The 21,141-nt window shown below is 38.0% G+C and overlaps 3 non-coding genes across 3 annotated transcripts; 2 read left to right on the top strand and 1 right to left on the bottom strand.

Annotated features, from left to right (window-relative positions):
• Nucleotides 1–2,825: 2,825 nt before the first annotated feature.
• On the top strand, nt 2,826–2,933 carry LOC112713143 (small nucleolar RNA R71). Its single transcript, XR_003158118.1, has one exon. It is a non-coding gene; the product is annotated as a small nucleolar RNA R71 (small nucleolar RNA).
• A 6,523-nt stretch (nt 2,934–9,456) lies between these two features.
• Nucleotides 9,457–9,564, bottom strand: LOC112713644 (small nucleolar RNA R71). The gene has a single exon (XR_003158615.1). It is a non-coding gene; the product is annotated as a small nucleolar RNA R71 (small nucleolar RNA).
• Nucleotides 9,565–18,362: 8,798 nt separating this feature from the next.
• LOC112713573 (small nucleolar RNA R71) lies at nt 18,363–18,471 on the top strand. Its single transcript, XR_003158544.1, has one exon. It is a non-coding gene; the product is annotated as a small nucleolar RNA R71 (small nucleolar RNA).
• The last annotated feature ends 2,670 nt before the right edge of the window (nt 18,472–21,141 follow it).

Consider the following 21,141-nt stretch of genomic DNA (forward strand, 5'->3'; position numbering starts at 1 on the left):
CTAGTGTCTAAGATTATGAAATCAACCGGGATGTAAAGGCCTTTAACCTTTACTAACACGTCCTCTACCAATCCATAAGCTTGTCTTACTGACTTTTCTGCCATCTGTAATGAGAATGTGGCAGCCTTTACCTCAAAGATCCCCAGCTTCTTCATTACAGAGAGTGGCATAAGATTTATACCTGACCCCAGGTCACACAGAGCCTTCTCAAAGGTCATGGTGCCCATGGTACAGGGTATTAAAAATTTACCAGGATCTTGTTTCTTTTGAGGTAAAGTTTGCTGAACCCATGTATCTAGTTCACTAATGAGCAAGGGAGGTTTACCTTCCCAAGTCTCATTACCAAATAACTTGGCATTCAGCTTCATGATGGCTCCTAGATATTGAGCAACTTGCTCTCCAATTACATCTTCATCTTCTTCAGAGGAAGAATAGTTCTCAGAGCTCATGAATGGTAGAAGGAGGTTTAATGGAATCTCTATGGTCTCTATATGAGCCTCAGATTCCTTTAGGTCCTCAATAGGGAACTCCTTCTTGTCTGGGAGACATCCCATGAGGTCTTACTCATTGGGATTCACATCCTCCCCTTCCTCTCTAGGTTCGGCCATTTTGATTATGTCAATGGCCTTGCACTCTCTTTTTGGATTCTCTTCAGTATTTCTTGGGAGAATACTAGGAGGAGTTTCAGTGACTTTCTTACTCAGCTAGCCCACTTGTGCCTCCAAATTTCTGATGGAGGACCTTGTTTCACTCATGAAACTTAAAGTGGCCTTAGATAGATCAGAGACTATGTTTGCTAAGTTAGAAGTACTCTGCTCAGAATTTTCTGTCTGTTGCTGAGAAGATGATGGAAAAGGCTTGCTATTGCTGAGCCTATTTCTTCCACCATTATTAAAGCCTTGTTAAGGCTTTTGTTAATCCTTCCATGAGAAATTTGGATGATTTCTCCATGAAGAATTATAGGTGTTTCCATAAGATTCATGATAAACCACTATTTTATAGTTTATCTTGTGCTCAATTGAGTGGTTTTTATCAAGCCTTTGCCCACTTATTCATATGATTTGCATGGTTTTACATTCTCCTTCCTGATTTTGTGCTATGATTGAAAACATGCTTCATTGGTCTTAATTTTGCTATGTTTAATCCTCTCTTATTACCATTCGATGCCTTGATATGTGTGTTAAGTGATTTCAGAGATTACAGGGTAGGAATGGCTTAGAGGATGGAAAGGAAGCATGCAAAAGTTGAAGGAATACAAGAAGTTGAAGAAATTGCTAAGCTATCAGCCTGACCTCTTCGCACTCAAATGGTCATAACTTGAGCTACAAAGGTCCAAACAATGCGGTTCTAGTTGCGTTGGAAAGCTAACATCCGGGGCTTCAATTTGATATATAATTTACCATAGTGGCCATATAGGTAGGCAATGCGAACGCGCACTCCACGCGGACGTGTCGCATCTGCGAAAATCAGCGTGGCAGATTTCATAACTAGCGAATTCTTGGCTATTTCTGGCCCAGTTTTAAGCCCAGAAAACACAGATTAAAGGCTGCAAAGTGGAGGAATGAAGAAAACAATTCAGATCAGACTCATAATTCACCTTTCATAATTTAGATGTAGTTTTTAGAGAGAGAGGCTCTCTCCTCTCTCTTAGGATTTAGGATTAGGATTTTTAGAAATTTTGGATTTATTTATTTTTCATCACAGGTTCAATATTTTTTATACTTTATATTTCTCTTCTACTTTGAGATACTCTAATGCTTTTATTTGTATTTGATTTATGTTGCCCAATTGGCTTATGAACTTTTCCATGTTAGATTTGACTGCTTTTACTAATGCAATTGAGGTATTTCAGATTTATGCTTGCTTTATTCTATTTATGATGTCTTCAATTTAATTTAGAATTTTTTCTTTTGGCTCTGGTTAAGTAATTGGTGACGCTTGAGTTATCAAATAAAGCAGTGGTTGAAATTGGCAGATCGCTCTAAAGCTAGTCTCCCCACAAGGATTGACTAGGACTTGAGGATCAAACTAATTATTACACTTGACTTTCCTTTGCTTTAGTAAAGGTTAACTAAGTAGGATTAAAATCCAATTCTCATCACAATTGATAAGGATAGGACTTCCAGTTCTAATACCTTGCCAAAAGTTTATTTTATTATTACTATTTTAATTTTTTTATCATTTAACATACTTCTTCCTTACTTTCAAAACCCCCAATTTACAAGACTCATAACCAATAATAAGAACACCTCCCTGCAATTCCTTGAGAAGACGACCCGAGGTTTGAATACTTCGGTTATCAATTTATTTAGGGGTTTGTTACTTGTGACAACCAAAACGTTTGTAAGAAAGGACTTTTGTTGGTTTAGAAACTATACTTGCAACGGGAATTTATTCTGAATTCTAGACCACACAAAAGTTTCTCTCTTCAGTTCTCCCATGTAATTTACCTCTGCTATTACAGGGTTCTCAGGATCATAAGCTTCTTCTTCAGAAGATGCCTCTTTAGTACTGTTGGATGCATTTTGCCATCTATTCAGACTTTGAGAAATCATGTTGACTTGCTGAGTCAACATTTTGTTCTGAGCCAATATGGCATTCAGAGCATCAATTTCAAGAACTCCCTTCCTCTGAGGTGTCCCATTATTCACAAACTTCCTCTCAGAATTGTACATGAACTGGTTATTTGCAACCATGTCAATGAGTTCTGGAGCTTCTGCAGGTGTTTTCTTTAGGTGAATGGATCCACCTGCAGAATGGTCCAGTGACATCTTAGAGAACTCAGATAGATCATAATAGAATATATCCAAAATAGTCTATTCTGAAAGCATGTCAGAAGGACAACTTTTGGTCATCTGTTTGTATCTTTCCCAAGCTTCATAGAGGGATTCACCTTCTTTTTGTTTGAAGGTCTGAATATCCACTCTAAGCTTGCTCAACTTTTGAGGAGGAAAGAACTTTGCCAAGAAGGCCATGACCAGCTTATCCCAGGAGTCCAAGCTATCTTTAGGTTTGAGTCCAACCATGTTCTAGCTCTGTCTCTTACAGCAAAAGGGAAAAGCATGAGCCTGTAGACTTTAGGATCTACTCCATTAGTCTTAACAGTCTCACAGATCTGCAAAAACTTAGTTAAAAACTAATAGGGATCTTCTGATGGAAGTCCATGGAACTTGCAATTCTATTGCAATAGAGCAACTAGTTGAGGTTTCAGCTCAAAATTGTTTGCTCCAATGGCAGGGATTGAGATGCTTCTTCCATCAAACATGGAAGTAGGTGTAGTATAGTCACCAAGCATCCTCCTTGCATTATTGTTGTTGGGTTCGGCTGCCATATCCTTTTCTTGTTCGAAAATTTCAGTAAGGTTGTCTTTGGATTGTTGTATTTTAGCTTCTCTTAGTTTCCTCTTCAAAGTCCTTTCAGGTTCAGGTTCAGCTTCAACAAGAATGCCTTTTTCTTTGTTCCTGCTCATATGAAAAAGAAGAGAACAGAAAAGGAAGAGGAATCCTCTAGGTCAATGTATAGAGATTCCTTTATGTTAGTAGAAGAAGAAAGGAATAGAAGAAGGAAAAGAGTTAAGAATCCAAACACAAGGGGGAAGATAGGTTCGAATTCTTGAGATAAAGAGAAGTGTTAGTAGATAAATAAATAGATAGAAGAAGATGAGAGAGAGGAGTTTTCGAAAATTAATTTTGAAAAAGGGTTAGTGATTTTCGAAAATTAAAAGAAGAAATAAAATTAAAATTAAAATTTGAAACAATTAGTTAATTAAAAGAATTTTGAAAAAGAGGGAGGTAGTTTTCGAAAATTAGAGAGAGAAAAGTAGTTAGGTGGTTTTGAAAATGTTAAGAAGTTAGGAAATGTATTTTGAAATTAAATTTTTGAAAAGATATGATTGAAAAAGATATTTTGGAAAAGATTTGATTTTTAAAATTAAAATTGAATACTTGACTAACAAGAAACTAAAAGATATGACTCTAGAATTTAAAGATCGAACATTTCTTAACAAGAAAGTAACAAACTTCAAATTTTTGAATCAATCACATTAATTGTTAGTAAAGTTTTCGAAATTTTGAAATAAAGATAAAAAAAGATTTGAAAATAACATTTTAAAAATTTTCAAAAATAATAAAAAAATGAAAAAGATTTGATTTTGGAAAAAGATTTTGAAAAGATAGGATTTTCAAAATTGAAAATTTGACTTGACTTATAAGAAATAGCTAACTTTTAAAAATTTTTGACTAAGTCAACTCAAATTTTCGAAAATTATGAGTAAAATAAGGAAAAGATTTTTTTTTGAATTTTTAATGAGGAGAGAGAAAAACAACAAAAATGACTCACAACATGAAAATTATGAATCAAAACACATGATGCATGCAAGAACACTATGAATGTCAAGATGAACACCAAGAACACTTTGAATGTCAAGATGAACATCAAGAACATATTTTTAAAAAAAATTCAAGAAAGGAAAACATGAAAGACACCAAACTTAGAAATTTTTCATGCTTAGACACTATGAATGCAAGAATGCACATGAAAAACAACAAAAAACACAAAACAAGAAAACATGAAGATCAAACAAGAAAATTCATCAAGAACAACTTGAAGATCATGAAAAATACAATGCATGAATTTTCGAAAAATGCAAGAAAAAGATGAACATACAATTGACACCAACTTAAAACATGACACAAGACCCAAACAAGAAGCACAAAATATTTTTGGTTTTTATGATTTTATTGATTTTTTTGTATTTTATTTTAAATTTTTTTCTTTTTTTTATTCTTTTGAAAACATATAGGAAAAATAAAATAAGAAATTCAAAATTTTTAATAAGAATTCCAGGAATCTTTGCAATATTAGTCTAAAGCTCCGGTCCAGGAATTAGACATGGCTTAATAGCCAGCCAAGTTTTAGCATACAAATCAGACATACAACAGCTGATACTTCATCCAACTTCATATAGTGATAAGGGGAAGCCTCAATCCAATTGAATTAGACATGGCTTTATAGCCAGCCAAGCTTCAACATGCTTCATGAAACACTGGAATTCATTCTTAAAAATTTAGAATAATTTTTCGAAAACAGAAGTAAAAATTTTTTTTGAAAGATTTTTGAAAACTTTTTGAAAAGAAAGTTACCTAATCTGAGCAACAAGATGAGCCGTCAGTTGTCCAAACTCAAACAATCCCCGGCAAAGGCGCCAAAAACTTGGTAGCGCTCTCAAATGTGAATCACACTTTGTCACAACTCCGCACAACTAACCAGCAAGTGCACTGGGTCATCCAAGTAATAAACCTTACGCGAGTAAGGGTCGATCCAACAGAGATTTTTGGTATGAAGCAAGCTATGGTCATCTTGTAAATCTCAGTTAGGCAGATTCAAATGGTTTATAATGGTTTTCGAAAATTAATAATAAATAAAGCATAAAATAAGATAGAGATACTTATGTAAATCATTGGCGGGAATTTCAGATAAGTGTATGGAGATGCTTTGTCCCTGTTGAATCTCTGCAACATACCACTTTCTTACTTTCAATCCTTCTGATGAGCGGATAATTTGTACGCTTTTTGGCATTGTTTTTAGTATATTTTTAGTATGATCTAGTTAGTTTTTAGTATATTTTTATTAGTTTTTAGTTAAAATTCACTTTTCTGGACTTTACTATGAGTTTGTGTGTTTTTCTGTGATTTCAGGTATTTTCTGGCTGAAATTGAGGGACCTGAGCAAAAATCTGATTCAGAGACTAAAAAGGACTGCAGATGCTGTTGGATTCTGACCTCTCTGCACTCGAAGTGGATTTTCTGGAGCTACAGAAGCCCAATTGGCGCGCTCTCAACGGCGTTGGAACGTAGACATCCTGGGCTTTCCAGCAATATATGATAATTCATACTTTGCCCAAGATTTGATGGCCCAAACCGGCGTTCAAAGTCACCCTCAGAATTCCCAGCGTTAAACGCCGGAACTGGCACAAGAATGGGAGTTAAACGCCCAAACTGGCACCAAAGCTGGCGTTTAACTCCAAGAAGAGTCTCTACACGAAAATGCTTCAATGCTCAGCCCAAGCACACACCAAGTGGGCCCGGAAGTGGATTTTTATGTCATTTACTCATCTCTGTACACCCTAGGCTACTAGTTCTCTATAAGTAGGACCTTTTACTATTGTATTTTCATCCTTGGATCTTTGGATTATTTTTAGATCCTTTGATCATCTTTGGACATCTAGTTCTTAGATCATTGGGAGGCTGGCCTCACGGCCATGCCTAGACCTTGTTCTTATGTATTTTCAACGGTGGAGTTTCTACACACCATAGATTAAGGTGTGGAGCTCTGTTGTACCTCGAGTATTAATGCAATTACTATTGTTCTTCTATTCAATTCCGCTTGTTCTTGTTCTAAGATATCACTTGTTCTTCAACTTGATGAATGTGATCATCCGTGACACTCATCATCATTCTCACCTATGAACGTGTGACTGACAACCACCTCCGTTCTACCCTCGATTGGGTGAATATCTCTTGGATTCCTAATACACGATGCATGGTTGATCGCCTGACAACCGAGTGCTTGCCTGACAACCGAGCCAGCCATTCCGTGAGATCAGAGTCTTCGTGGTATAGGCTAGAACTGATGGCGGCGTTCAAGAGAATCCGGAAGGTCTAACCTTGTCTGTGGTATTCTGAGTAGGATTCAATGATTGAATGACTGTGACGTGCTTCAAACTCCTGAAGGTGGGGCGTTAGTGACAGACGCAAAATAATCACTGGATTCTATTCTGGTCTGATCGAGAACCGACAGATGGATAGCCGTGCCGTGACAGGGTGCGTTGAACATTTCCACTGAGAGGATGGGAGGTAGCCACTGACAACGGTGAAACCCTTGCTTGAGCTTGCCATGGAAAGGAGTAAGAAGGATTGGATGAAGACAGTAGGAAAGCAGAGAGACGGAAGGGACTAGCATCTTCATGCGCTTATCTGAAATTCCCACCAATGAACTGCATAAGTATCTCTATCTTTATCTTTATGTTTTATTCATATATCACCATACCCATTTGAGTTTGCCTGACTAAGATTTACAAGGTGACCATAGCTTGCTTCATACCAACAATCTCTGTGGGATCGACCCTTACTCGCGTAAGGTTTATTACTTGGACGACCCAGTACACTTGCTGGTTAGTTGTGCGAAGTTGTGTTTATGCCATGGTATTGAACACCAAGTTTTTGGATTCATTACCGGGGATTATTTGATTTGTGAAAAGTATTGATCACAATTTCGCACACCAAGTTTTTGGCGCCGTTGCCGAGGATTGTTGAGTTTGGACAACTGAAGGTTCATCTTGTTGCTTAGATTAGGTATTTTTTTTCGGAATTCTTAAGGACGAATTCTAGAGTTTCATGATGATTTGTTGAAGTCTGGCTGGCTGTGAAGCCATGTCTAATTTCATTGGACCGAGGTTTCAACTTATCATCACAAGAGCTTGTTGATTTCTATCAATCTTGCTTTTGGAGCAGTGATCTGCTAAGGCTTGGCTGGCCGTTGGCCATGTCTAGTGTTTTGGACCGAAGCTTTCCTTGAAAGCTTGGCTGGCTGTGAAGCCATGTCTAATTCCTGGACCGGAGTCTTAGACTAGCATTGCACTGATTCCTGGAATTCTCATTAAGAATTTTGATACCTTTTTCCACTAGATTTTCGAAAAAAAAAAACACAAAAAAATCAAAAAAATCATAAAATCCAAAAATTTCTTGTTTGAGTCTAGTGTCTCATTTTAAGTTTGGTGTCAATTGCATGCTTTCATTCATGTGTCTTAAGGATCTTCAAGTAATTCTTGATGATTTCTTACTTTGATCTTTAAATTCTCTTGACTTGAGTGTTTATGTGTCTCATATGCATTCTCATTAATGTCAGTAGTACACAAACTGCTAAGTTTGGTGTCTTGCATGCATTGTTATTTGATTTTAGTTGCATTTTGATTATTCCTCATTATTAAAAATCCAAAAATATTTTAATTTGTGTCTTTTCAAGTCAATAATACAAAGAATTGAAGATTCAGAACATACAGCAGAGGAATTGCACAGAAAAAGCTGGGCGTTCAAAACGCCCAGTGAAGAAGGACAGACTGGCGTTTAAACGCCAGCCAGGGTACCTGGTTGGGCGTTTAACGCCCAAAAGGGTAGAGTTTTGGGCGTTAAACGCCAGAATGTGCACCATTCTGGGCGTTTAACGCCAGGATGGCACAAGAGGGAAGATTTTGTTTTTAATGCAAATTTTTTTCAAGTTTTCAAAATTTTTCAAAATCAAATCTTTTTCAAATCATATCTTTTCAATCAAATCTTTTTCAAAATCAATTTCTTTCCATTTTCAAAGATACTTGCTATCAATTAATGATTTGATTCAACATATCAAGTATGTTGCCTTTTCTGTTGAGAGAGGTTTAATGTTTGAATCATATCTTTTCTTGATAGCCAAGTCATTAATTTTCAAAATCAAATCTTTTTTTTTTTATGTTTTTCAAATCATATCTTCTCAATCACATCTTTTTAAAACCAATCATATCTTCTTAACCACATCTTTTTCAAAATAGTTTTCAATCAAATCTTTTTAATTTCTAATTTCAAAATCTTTTTCAAAAATCACTTAATTTCTTTTTCACTCTTGGTTTTCGAAAATCAATAAGTGTTTTTCAAAATGTTTTTAAAATATCTTACTTAATTTTCGAAAATTCTTCCCCTCCTCTCACATCCTTCTATTATTGGACTAACACTATTCCTTAATGCACAATTCGAACTCCATCTTCTTTGATAAGTTTGAATTCTTCTACTTCTGCCTTCTATTTTTCTTTTCCTCTGACACCTCAAGGAATCTCTATACTGTGACATAGAGGATTCCACATTTTCTTGTTCTCTTCTCTTTCATATGAGCAGAAGCAAAGACAAAAGCATTCTTGTTGAGGCTGATCCTGAACCTGAAAGGACCTTGAAGAGAAAGCTAAGAGAAGCCAAGGCACAACTCTCTGTAGAGGACCTAACAGAAATCTTCAAAGAAGATGAACCCATGGCAGCCGAAAACAACAACAATGCCAACAATGCAAGGAAGATGCTGGGTGACTTTACTGCACCTACTCCCGATTTCTATGGGAGAAGCATCTCTATCCCTGCCATTGGAGCAAACAACTTTGAGCTTAAGCCTCAATTAGTTTCTCTAATGCAACAGAATTGCAAGTTCCATGGACTTCCCTTGGAAGATCCTCATCAGTTTTTAGCTGAGTTCTTGCAAATCTGTGACACTGTCAAGACTAATGGGGTTGACCCTGAGGTCTACAGACTTATGCTATTCCCTTTTGCTGTAAGAGACAGAGCTAGGACATGGTTGGACTCACAACCTAAAGAAAGCCTGAACTCTTGGGAAAAGCTAGTCAATGCCTTCTTGGCAAAGTTCTTTCCACCTCAAAAATTGAGTAAGCTTAGAGTGGAAGTCCAAACCTTCAGACAGAAGGAAGGAGAATCCCTCTATGAAGCTTGGGAAAGATACAAACAATTAATCAGAAAATGTCCCTCTGACATGCTTTCTGAATGGAGCATTATAGATATTTTCTATGATGGTCTGTCTGAACTGTCCAAGATGTCTTTGGATAGCTCTGCTGGAGGATCTCTTCATCTGAAGAAGACGCTACAGAAGCTCAAGAACTGATTGAAATGGTTGCAAATAACCAATTCATGTACACTTCTGAAAGGAATCCTGTGAACAATGGGACTAGTCAGAAGAAAGGAGTTCTTGAGATTGACACTCTGAATGCCATATTGGCTCAGAACAAAATATTGACTCAACAAGTCAATATGATTTCTCAAAGTCTGTCTGGAATGCAAAATGCACCAAGCAGTACTAAGGAAGCTTCATCTGAAGAAGAAGCTTATGATCCTGAGAACCCTTCAATGGAAGAGGTGAATTACATGGGAGAACCCTATGGAAACACCTATAATCCTTCATGGAGAAATCATCCAAATTTCTCATGGAAGGATCAACAAAGACCTCAACAAGGTTTCAACAATAACAATGGTGGAAGAAACAGGTTTAGCAGTGGCAAGCCATTTCCATCATCTTCTCAGCAACAGACAGAGAGTTCTAAGCAGAACACCTCTGACTTAGCAACCATGGTCTCTGATCTAATCAAAACCACTCAAAGTTTCATGACTGAAACAAGGTCCTCCATTAGAAACTTGGAGGCACAAGTGGGTCAGCTGAGCAAGAAAATTACTGAACTCCCTCCTAGTACTCTCCCAAGCAATACAGAAGAAAATCCAAAAGGCGAGTGCAAGGCCATCAACATGGCCGAATTTGGAGAGGAGGAAGAGGCAGTGAACGCCACTAAGGAAGACCTCAATGGACGTCCACTGACCTCCAATGAGTTCCCCAATAAGGAACCATGGGAATCTGAGGCTCAAAATGAGACCATAGAGATTCCATTGGACTTACTTCTGCCATTCATGAGCTCTGATGAGTATTCTTCCTCTGAAGAGGATGAGTATGTCACTGAAGAGCAAGTTGCTAAATACCTTGGAGCAATCATGAAGCTAAATGACAAGTTATTTGGAAATGAGACTTGGGAGGATGAACCCCCTTTGCTCACCAAAGAACTGGATGACTTGTCTAGGCAGAAACTACCTCAAAAGAGACAGGATCCTGGGAAGTTTTCAGTACCTTGTACCATAGGCACCATGACCTTCAAGAAGGCCTTGTGTGACTTAGGGTCAAGTGTAAACCTCATGCCTCTCTCTGTAATGGAGAAGCTAGGGATCTTTGAGGTGCAAGCTGCAAAAATCTCACTAGAGATGGCAGACAACTCAAGAAAACAAGCTTATGGACTTGTAGAGGATGTTCTGGTAAAAGTTGAAGACCATTACATCCCTACTGATTTCATAGTCCTAGAGACTGGGAAGTGCATGGATGAATCCATCATCCTTGGCAGACCCTTCCTAGCCACAGCAAAGGCTGTGATTGATGTTGATAGAGGAGAGTTGATCATTCAAGTGAATGAAGAATCCTTGGTGTTTAAGGCTCAAGGATATCCCTCTGTCATCATGGAGAGGAAGCATGAAGAGCTTCTCTCAAAACAGAGCCAAACAGAGCCCCCACAGTCAAACTCTAAGTTTGGTGTTGGGAGGCCACAACCAAATTCTAAGTTTGGTGTTGAACCCCCACATTCAAACTCTAAGTTTAGTGTTGGGAGGTTCCAACATTGCTCTGAGTATCTGTGAGGCTCCATGAGAGTCCTCTGTCAAGCTACTGACATTAAAGAAGCGCTTGTTGGGAGGCAACCCAATGTTATATTTTATATATTTTTCTTTGTTATTTTATATTTTTTGTAGGTTGATGATCATGAGAAGTCACAAAATCAATGAAAAAAGCAAAAAACAGAATGAAAAGCAGAAAGAAAAACAGCACACCCTGGAGGAGAGCGTGCTGGCGTTTAAACGCCAGTAAGGCTAGCTGTTGGGCGTTTAATGCCCAGTCTGGCACCATTCTGGGCGTTTAACGCCAGAAAGGGGCACCAGACTGGCGTTAAACGCCAGTAAAGGGCAAAAACTTGGCGTTAAACGCCGGAAATGGGCATCAGCCTGGCGTTTAACGCCAGAAATGGCTAAAAACGCATTTTTGCATGCCATTTGGTGCAGGGATGACTTTTCCTTGACACCTCAGGATCTGTGGACCCCACAGGATCCCCACCTACCCTACCACTTTCTCTCTTCTTCACCCATTCACCAATCACCTCAACACCTCTTCCCCAAAAACCCTTCACCTATCAAATCCCATCTTTTTCTTCACCACTCACATTCATCCTTCATAAAATCCCACCTACCTCACCCTTCAAATTCAAACCACTTTCCCTCCCAAACCCACCCATACATGACCGAACCAAGCCCCCCCCACTTCTATATAAACCCATCTTCACCCCTTCATCTTCACACAACCTAACCACCACTACTCTCCCTTTTTGGCCGAACACAAAGCCATTCCCTTCTTCCTCATTTCTTCTTCTTCTACTCTCTTCTTTCTTATTTTGCTCGAGGAGGAGCAAACCTTTTAAGTTTGGTGTGGTAAAAGCATTGCTTTTTATTTTTCCATAACCATTTATGGCATCCAAGGCCGGAGAAACCTCTAGAAAGAGGAAAGGGAAGGCAAAAGCTTCCACCTCCGAGTCATGGGAGATGGAAAGATTCATCTCAAGGGTGCATCAAGACCACTTCTATGAAGTTGTGGCTTTGAAGAAGGTGATCCCCGAGGTCCCTTTTTCACTCAAAAAGAGTGAATATCCGGAGATCCGACATGAGATCCGAAGAAGAGGTTGGGAAGTTCTTACCAACCCCATTCAACAAGTCGGAATCTTAATGGTTCAAGAGTTCTATGCCAATGCATGGATCACCAAGAACCATGATCAAAGTGTGAACCCGGATCCAAAGAATTATCTTACTATGGTTCGGGGGAAATACTTGGATTTTAGTCCGAAAAATGTAAGGTTGGCATTCAACTTGCCCATGATGCAAGGAGATGAACATCCTTACACTAGAAGGGTCAACTTTGATCAAAGGTTGGACCAAGTCCTCACAGTCATATGTGAAGAGGGCGCCCAATGGAAGAGAGATTCAAGAGGGAAGCCGGTTCAATTGAGAAGGCATGACCTCAAACCCGTGGCTAGAGGATGGTTGGAGTTTGTCCAACGCTCAATCATTCCCACTAGCAACCGGTCCGAAGTTACCATAGACCGGGCTATCATGATTCATAGCATCATGATTGGAGAAGAAATAGAAGTTCATGAGGTTATATCTCAAGAGCTTTATAAGGTGGCGGACAAGTCCTCTACCTTGGCAAGGTTAGCCTTCCCTCATCTCATTTGTCACCTCTGTTATTCGGTTGGAGTTGACATAGAGGGAGACATCCCTATTGATGAGGACAAGCCCATCACTAAGAAGAGGATGGAGCACACAAGAGACCCCACTCATCATGAGATCCCTGAGATGCCTCAAGGGATGCACTTTCCTCCACAAAACTATTGGGAGCAACTAAACACCTCCCTAGGAGAATTGAGTTCCAACATGGGACAACAAAGGGTGGAGCACCAAGAACACTCCATCATCCTCCATGAAATTAGAGAAGATCAAAGAATCATGAGAGAGGAGCAACAAAGACAAGGAAGAGACATTGAGGAGCTCAAGCACTCCATAGGATCTTCAAGAGGAAGAAAGAGCCGCCATCACTAAGGTGGACCCGTTCTTTAATTTCCTTGTTCTTTACTTTCTTGTTTTTCGAATTTTAGTGCTTATGTTATCTATGTTTGTGTCTTGTGATCATTAGTGTCTTAGTGTCCATGCCTTAAAGTTATGAATGTCCTATGAATCCATCACCTTTCTTAAATGAAAAATGTTCTTAATTGAAAAAGAAAAGAATTGCATGAATTTTGAATTTTATAACAGTTTAATTATTTTGATGTGGTGGCAATGCTTTTATTTTCTGAATGTATGCTTAAACAGTGCATATGTATCTTGAATTTGTGGTTCATGAATGTTGGCTCTTGAAAGAATGATGAAAAAAGAGACATGTTACTGAGGATCTGAAAAATCATAAAAATGATTCTTGAAGCAAGAAAAAGCAGTGAATACAAAAAAAAAATTTCGAAAAAAAAGAGGAGAAAGAAAAAGAAAAAAAAAAGAGAGAAAAAGAAAGAAATAAAGTTGTGATCCAAGGCAAAAAGAGTGTGCTTAAGAACCCTGGACACCTCTAATTGGGGACTCTAGCAAAGCTGAGTCACAATCTGAAAAGGTTCACCCAATTATGTGTCTGTGGCATGTATGTATCCGGTGGTAACACTGGAAGACAGAGTGCTTTGGGCCACGGCCAAGACTCAATAAGTAGCTATGTTCAAGAATCATCATACTTAACCAGGAGAATCAATGACATTATCTGGATTCTGAGTTCCTAAAGAAGCCAATCATTCTGAATTTCAAAGGATAGAGTGAGATGCCAAAACTGTTCAGAGGCAAAAAGCTAAAAGCCCCGCTCATCTAATTAATATTGATCTTCATAGATGTTTTTGGAATTCATTGCATATTCTCTTCTTTTTATCTTACTTGATTTTCAGTTTCTTGAGGACAAGCAATAATTTAAGTTTGGTGTTGTGATGAGCGGATAATTTGTACGCTTTTTGGCATTGTTTTTAGTACATTTTTAGTATGATCTAGTTAGTTTTTAGTATATTTTTATTAGTTTTTAGTTAAAATTCACTTTTCTGGACTTTACTATGAGTTTGTGTATTTTTCTGTGATTTCAGGTATTTTCTGGCTGAAATTGAGGGACCTGAGCAAAAATCTGATTCAGAGACTAAAAAGGACTGCAGATGCTGTTGGATTCTGACCTCCCTGCACTCGAAGTGGATTTTCTGGAGCTACAGAAGCCTAATTGGCGCGCTCTCAACGGCATTGGAAAGTAGACATCCTGGGCTTTCTAGCAATATATGATAGTCCATACTTTGCCCAAGATTTGATGGCTCAAACCGGCGTTCAACGTCACCCTCAGAATTCCCAGCGTTAAACGCCGGAACTGGCACAAGAATGGGAGTTAAACGCCCAAACTGGCACCAAAGCTGGCGTTTAACTCTAAGAAGAGTCTCTACACGAAAATGCTTCAATGCTCAGCCCAAGCCCACACCAAGTGGGCCCGGAAGTGGATTTTTATGTCATTTACTCATCTCTGTACACCCTAGGCTACTAGTTCTCTATAAGTAGGACCTTTTACTATTGTATTTTCATCCTTGGATCTTTGGATTATTTTCAGATCCTTTGATCATCTTTGGACATCTAGTTCTTAGATCATTGGGAGGCTGGCCTCACGGCCATGCCTAGACCTTGTTCTTATGTATTTTCAACGGTGGAGTTTCTACACACCATAGATTAAGGTGTGGAGCTCTGCTGTACCTCGAGTATTAATGCAATTACTATTGTTCTTCTATTCAATTCCGCTTGTTCTTGTTCTAAGATATCACTTGTTCTTCAACTTGATGAATGTGATGATCCGTGACACTCATCATCATTCTCACCTATGAACGTGTGACTGACAACCACCTCCGTTCTACCCTCGATTGGGTGAATATCTCTTGGATTCCTGATACACGATGCATGGTTGATCGCCTGACAACCGAGTGCTCGCCTGACAACCGAGCCAGCCATTCCGTGAAATCAGAGTCTTCGTGGTATAGGCTAGAACTGATGGTGGCGTTCAAGAGAATCCGGAAGGTCTAACCTTGTCTGTGGTATTCTGAGTAGGATTCAATGATTGAATGACTGTGACGTGCTTCAAACTCCTGAAGGTGGGGCGTTAGTGACAGACGCAAAAGAATCACTGGATTCTATTCCGGCCTGATCGAGAACCGACAGATGGATAGCCGTGCCGTGACAGGGTGCGTTGAACATTTCCACTGAGAGGATGGGAGGTAGCTGACAACGGTGAAACCCTTGCTTGAGCTTGCCATGGAAAGGAGTAAGAAGGATTGGATGAAGACAGTAGGAAAGCAGAGAGACGGAAGGGACTAGCATCTTCATGCGCTTATCTGAAATTCCCACCAATGAACTGCATAAGTATCTCTATCTTTATCTTTATGTTTTATTCATATATCACCATACCCATTTGAGTTTGCCTGACTAAGATTTACAAGGTGACCATAGCTTGCTTCATACCAACAATCTCTGTGGGATCAACCCTTACTCGCGTAAGGTTTATTACTTGGACGACCCAGTACACTTACTGGTTAGTTGTGCGAAGTTGTGTTTATGCCATGGTATTGAACACCAAGTTTTTGGATTCATTACCGGGGATTATTTGATTTGTGAAAAGTATTGATCACAATTTCGCACACCACCTTCTTACACCTTTCCATGGCAAGCAGTATGTAGGGCATCACCGTTGTCAATGGCTATATCCCGGTGAAAATGGTCCAAATGCTCTGTCACAGCACGGCTAATCATCTATCGGTTCTCGATCATGTCGGAATAGAATCTATTGATTCTTTTGCGTTTGTCATCACGCCCAACAATCGCGAGTTTGAAGCTCGTCACAGTCATTCAATCCCTGAATCCTACTCGGAATACCACAGACAAGGTTTAGACTTTCCAGATTCTCAAGAATGGCCGCCAATAATTCTAGCTTACATCACGAAGATTCTGATTAAGGAATCCAAGAGATACATGCTCGTTCTAAGGTAGAACGGAAGTGGTTGTCAGTCACGCATTCATAGGTGAGAATGATGATGAGTGTCACGGATCATCACATTCATCATGTTGAAGTGCAATGAATATCTTAGAACAAGAATAAGCTAAATTGAATAGAAAATAGTAGTAATTGCATTAAAACTCAAGGTACAGCAGAGCTCCACACCTTAATTTATGGTATGTAGAAACTCCACCGTTGAAAATACATAAGTGATCAAGGTTCCTCCATTGAGAACGCGCCATTTGGAGTTTTGAATCTCCTGAAAATCGATTTCGAGTGCAGAGAGGTCAGAATTCAACAGCATCAGTAGTCCTTTGTCAGCCTGAATCAGATTTTTGCTCAGGTCCCTCAATTTCAGCCAGAAAATACCTGAAATCACAAAAAAACACACAAACTCATAGTAAAGTCCTGAAAGGTGAATTTTTCATAAAAACTAATAAAAACATTCTAAAAGTAGCTAGATCCTACTAGAAACTACCTAAAAACAATGCCAAAAAGCGTATAAATTATCTGCTCATCAGGCCTCCCAACACCAAACTTAGAGTTTGATTGTGGCAGATTTATTTGACTCTGTATTGAGAGAAGCTTTTCATGCTTCCTCTCCATGTTTACAGAAGGATAACCTTGAGCTTTAAACACACGGTAGTCCCCATTCAATTGAAGGACTAGTTCACCTCTGTCAACATCAATCACAGCTCCTGCTGTGGCTAGGAAGGGTCTTCCAAGGATGATGCATTCATCCTCTTCTTTCCCAGTGTCTAAGATTATGAAATCAGCAGGGATGTAAAGGCATTTAACCTTCACTAACACGTCCTCTACCAATCCATAAGCTTGTTTCATTGACTTGTCTGCCATCTCTAATGAGGTTCTTGTAGCTTGTACCTCAAAGATCTCCAGTTTCTCCATTACAGAGAGTAGCATAAGATTTATACCTGACCCCAGGTCACACAGAGCCTTCTCGAAGGTCATGGTGCCTATGGTATAGGGTATTAAGAATTTACTAGGATCTTGTTTCTTTTGAGGTAGAGTTTGCTGAACCCATGTATCTAGTTCACTAATGAGCAAAGGAAGTTCACCTTTCCAAGTCTCATTACCAAACAACTTGGCATTCAGCTTCATGATGGCTCCTAGATATTGAGCAACTTGCTCTTCAGTTACATCTTCATCCTCTTCAAGGAATAATAGTTCTCAGAGCTCATGAATGGTAGAAGGAGGTTTAATGAAATCTCTATGGTCTCTATATGAGCCTCAGATTCCTTTAGGTCCTCAATAGGGAACTCCTTCTTGTTCAGAGGACGTCCCAGGAGGTCTTCCTTACTGGGATTCATGTCCTTCTCCTCCTTTGTATATTCGGCCATTTTGATTATATCAATGGCCTTGCACTCTCTTTTTGGATTCTCTTCTGTATTGCTTGGGAGAGTACTAAGAGGAGTTTCAATGATTTTCTTACTCAGCTGACCCACTTGTGCCTCCAAATTTCGAATGGAGGACCTTGTTTCACTCATGAAACTTAAAGTGGCCTTAGACAGATCAAAGACTATGTTTGCTAAGCTAGAGGGGCTCTGCTCATAATTTTCTATCTATTGCTGAGAAGATGATGGAAAAAGCTTGCTATTGCTAAGCCTGTTTCTTTCACCATTATTAAAGCCTTGTTGAGGCTTTTGTTAATCCTTCCATAAGAAATTTGGATGATTTCTCCATGAGGAATTATAGGTGTTCCCATAGGATTCACCCATGTAATTCACCTCTGCCATTGCAGGGTTCTCAGGATCATAAGCTTCTTCTTCAGAAGATGCCTCTTTAGTACTGTTGGATGCATTTTACCATCCATTCAGACTTTGAGAAATCATGTTGACTTGCAGACTCAATATTTTGTTCTGAGCCAATATGGCATTCAGAGCATCAATTTCAAGAACTCCCTTCCTCTGAGGCGTCCCATTACTCTCAGGATTCCTCTCAGAAGTGTACATGAATTGGTTATTTGCAACCATGTCAATGAATTCTTGAGCTTCTGTAGGCGTTTTCTTTAGGTGAATGGATCCACCTGCAAAATGGTCCAGTGACATCTTAGAGACCATAATAGAATATATCCAAAATGGTCCATTCTGAAGGCATGTCAAAAGGACATCTTTTGGTCATCTGCTTGTATCTTTCCCAAGCTTCATAGAGAAATTCACCATCTTTTTGTTTGAAGGTCTGAACATCCACTCTAAGCTTGCTCAACTTTTGAGGAGGAAAGAACTTAGCCAAGAAGGCCGTGACCAGCTTATCCCAAGAGTCCAGGCTATCTTTAGGTTATTAGTCCAACCATGTTCTAGCTTTGTCTCTTACAGTAAAAGGGAAAAGCATGAGCCTGTAGACTTTAGGATCTACTCCATTAGTCTTAACAGCCTCACAGATCTGCAAGAACTCAGTTAAAAACTGATAGGGATCTTCTGATAGATGTCCATGAAACTTGTAGTTCTGTTGCATTAGAGCAACTAGTTGAGGTTTCAGCTTAAAATTGTTTGCTCCAATGGCAGGGATTGAGATGTTTCTTCCATCAAATTTGGAAGTAGGTGTAGTATAGTCACCAAGCATCCTCTCTGCATTATTATTTTCGGCTGCCATCTCCTCTTCCTTTTCAAAAATTTCTGTAAGGTTGTCTCTGGATTGTTGTAATTTAGCTTCTCTTAGTTTCCTCTTCAGAGTCCTTTCAGGTTCAGGATCTGCTTCAACAAGAATATTCTTGTCCTTGCTCCTGCTCATATGAAAAAGAGGAGAACAGAAAATAATAATAAGGATCTTCTTTACCACAGTAGAAAGATTCCTTTATGTTAGTAGAAGAAGAAAATAATAGAAGGAGGAAAATAGGAAAATTCGAACTTAGAGAGGAAGAGGGGGTTCAAATTTTAACATGAAGAGAAGTGTTAGTAAATGAATGAAATAAATAGAAAGAGGTGAGAGAGGGAGAAATTCGAAAAAAACTTTTGAAGAAGGGTTAGTGATTTTCGAAAATTAAGAGAAGAAAAACAATTAAAATTAAAATTTGAAACAATTAGCTAATTAAAAGAATTTTGAAAAAAAAGGGAGGTAATTTTCGAAAATTAGAGAGAGGAAAGTAGTTAGGTGGTTTTGAAAGGATAAGAAATAGTAAAACAAACAAAAAGTCAATTAGTTAGTTGAAAAAGATTTGAAAATCAATTTTGAAAAGATAAGAAGTTAGAAAAGATTTTTGAAATCAATTTTGAAAAAGATATGATTTGAAAAAGATATTTTGAAAAGATATGATTGAAAAAGATATTTTAGAAAAGATTTTATTTTTTTTTAAATTAAAATTGATTACTTGACTAACAAGAAACTATAAGATATGACTCTAAAATTTAAAGATTGAACTTTTCTTAACAAGAAAGTAACAAACTTCAAATTTTTGAATCAATCACATTCATTGTTAGTAAAGTTTTCGAAATTTTGAAATAAAGATGAGAAAAAGATTTTGAAAATAAATTTTAAAAATTTTCAAAAATAAATAAAAAAATTGAAAAAGATTTGATTTTTGAAAAAGATTTTGGAAAGATAGGATTTTTTTTTAATTGAAAATTTGATTTGACTTATAAGAAACAGCTAAGTTTTAAAAATTTTTGACTAAGTCAACTCAAATTTTCGAAAAATATGAGCAAAATAAGGAAAAGATATTTTTTATTTTTTAATTCTTAATGATGAGAGAGAAAAACACAAATATGACCCAAAACATGAAATTTTGGATCAAAACCAATGATGCATGCAAGAACACTATGAATGTCAAGATGAACACCAAGAACACTTTGAAGATCAAGATGAACATCAAGACTTATTTTTGAAAAATTTTCAAGAAAAGAAAAACATGCAAGACACCAAACTTAGAAATTTTTCATGCTTAGACACTATGAATGCAAAAATGCATATGAAAAACAACAAAAAATACAAAACAAGAAAATTTAACGATCAAACAAGAAGACTTGTCAGGAACAACTTGAAGATCATGAAGAACACATGCATGAATTTTCGAAAAATGCAAAAGTTTTTAAAACATGCAAGACACCAAACTTAAAAATTGACACTAGACTCAAACAAGAAACATAAAAATATTTTTGATTTTATGATTTTATAATTTTTTTAGTTTTTTTTTCGAAAACTATTTTTTTCGAAAAACGAAAACAAAGAAAAATTTTTTGATAGATTTTTGAAAACTTTTTGAAAAGAAAATTACCTAATCTGAGCAACAAGATGAACCATCAGTTGTCCAAACTCGAACAATCCCCGGCAACGGCGCCAAAAACTTGGTGCACGAAATTGTGATTATCAATAATGGCGCCAAAAACTTGGTAGTGCTCTCAAGCGTGAATCACACTTTGTCACAACTCCGCACAACTAACCAGCAAGTGCACTGGGTCGTCCAAGTAATAAACCTTACGTGAGTAAAGGTCGATCCCACGGAGATTGTTGGTATGAAGCAAGCTATGGTCATCTTGTAAATCTCAGTTAGGCGGATTCAAATGGTTATAAAGGTTTTCGAAAATAATAATAAATAAAGCATAAAATAAAGATAGAGATACTTATGTAAATCATTGGTGGGAATTTCAGATAAGTGTATGAAGATGCTGTGTTCCTTCGGAATCTCTACTTTCCTACTGCCTTCCTTCAATCCTTCTTACTCCTTTCCATGGCAAGCTGTATGTAGAAAATCACCGTTGTCAATGGATACATCTCATCCTCTCAGTGAAAATGGTCCAAATGCTCTGTTACAGCACGGCTAATCATCTGTCGGTTCTCGATCATGTCGGAATAGAATCTATTGATTCTTTTGCGTCTGTCACTACGCCCAACAATCACGAGTTTGTAGCTCGTCACAGTCATTCAATCCCTGAA

The sequence above is a fragment of the Arachis hypogaea genome, chromosome 9, assembly GCF_003086295.3.
Source record: "Arachis hypogaea cultivar Tifrunner chromosome 9, arahy.Tifrunner.gnm2.J5K5, whole genome shotgun sequence".
Classification (NCBI taxonomy): Eukaryota; Viridiplantae; Streptophyta; class Magnoliopsida; order Fabales; family Fabaceae; genus Arachis; species Arachis hypogaea.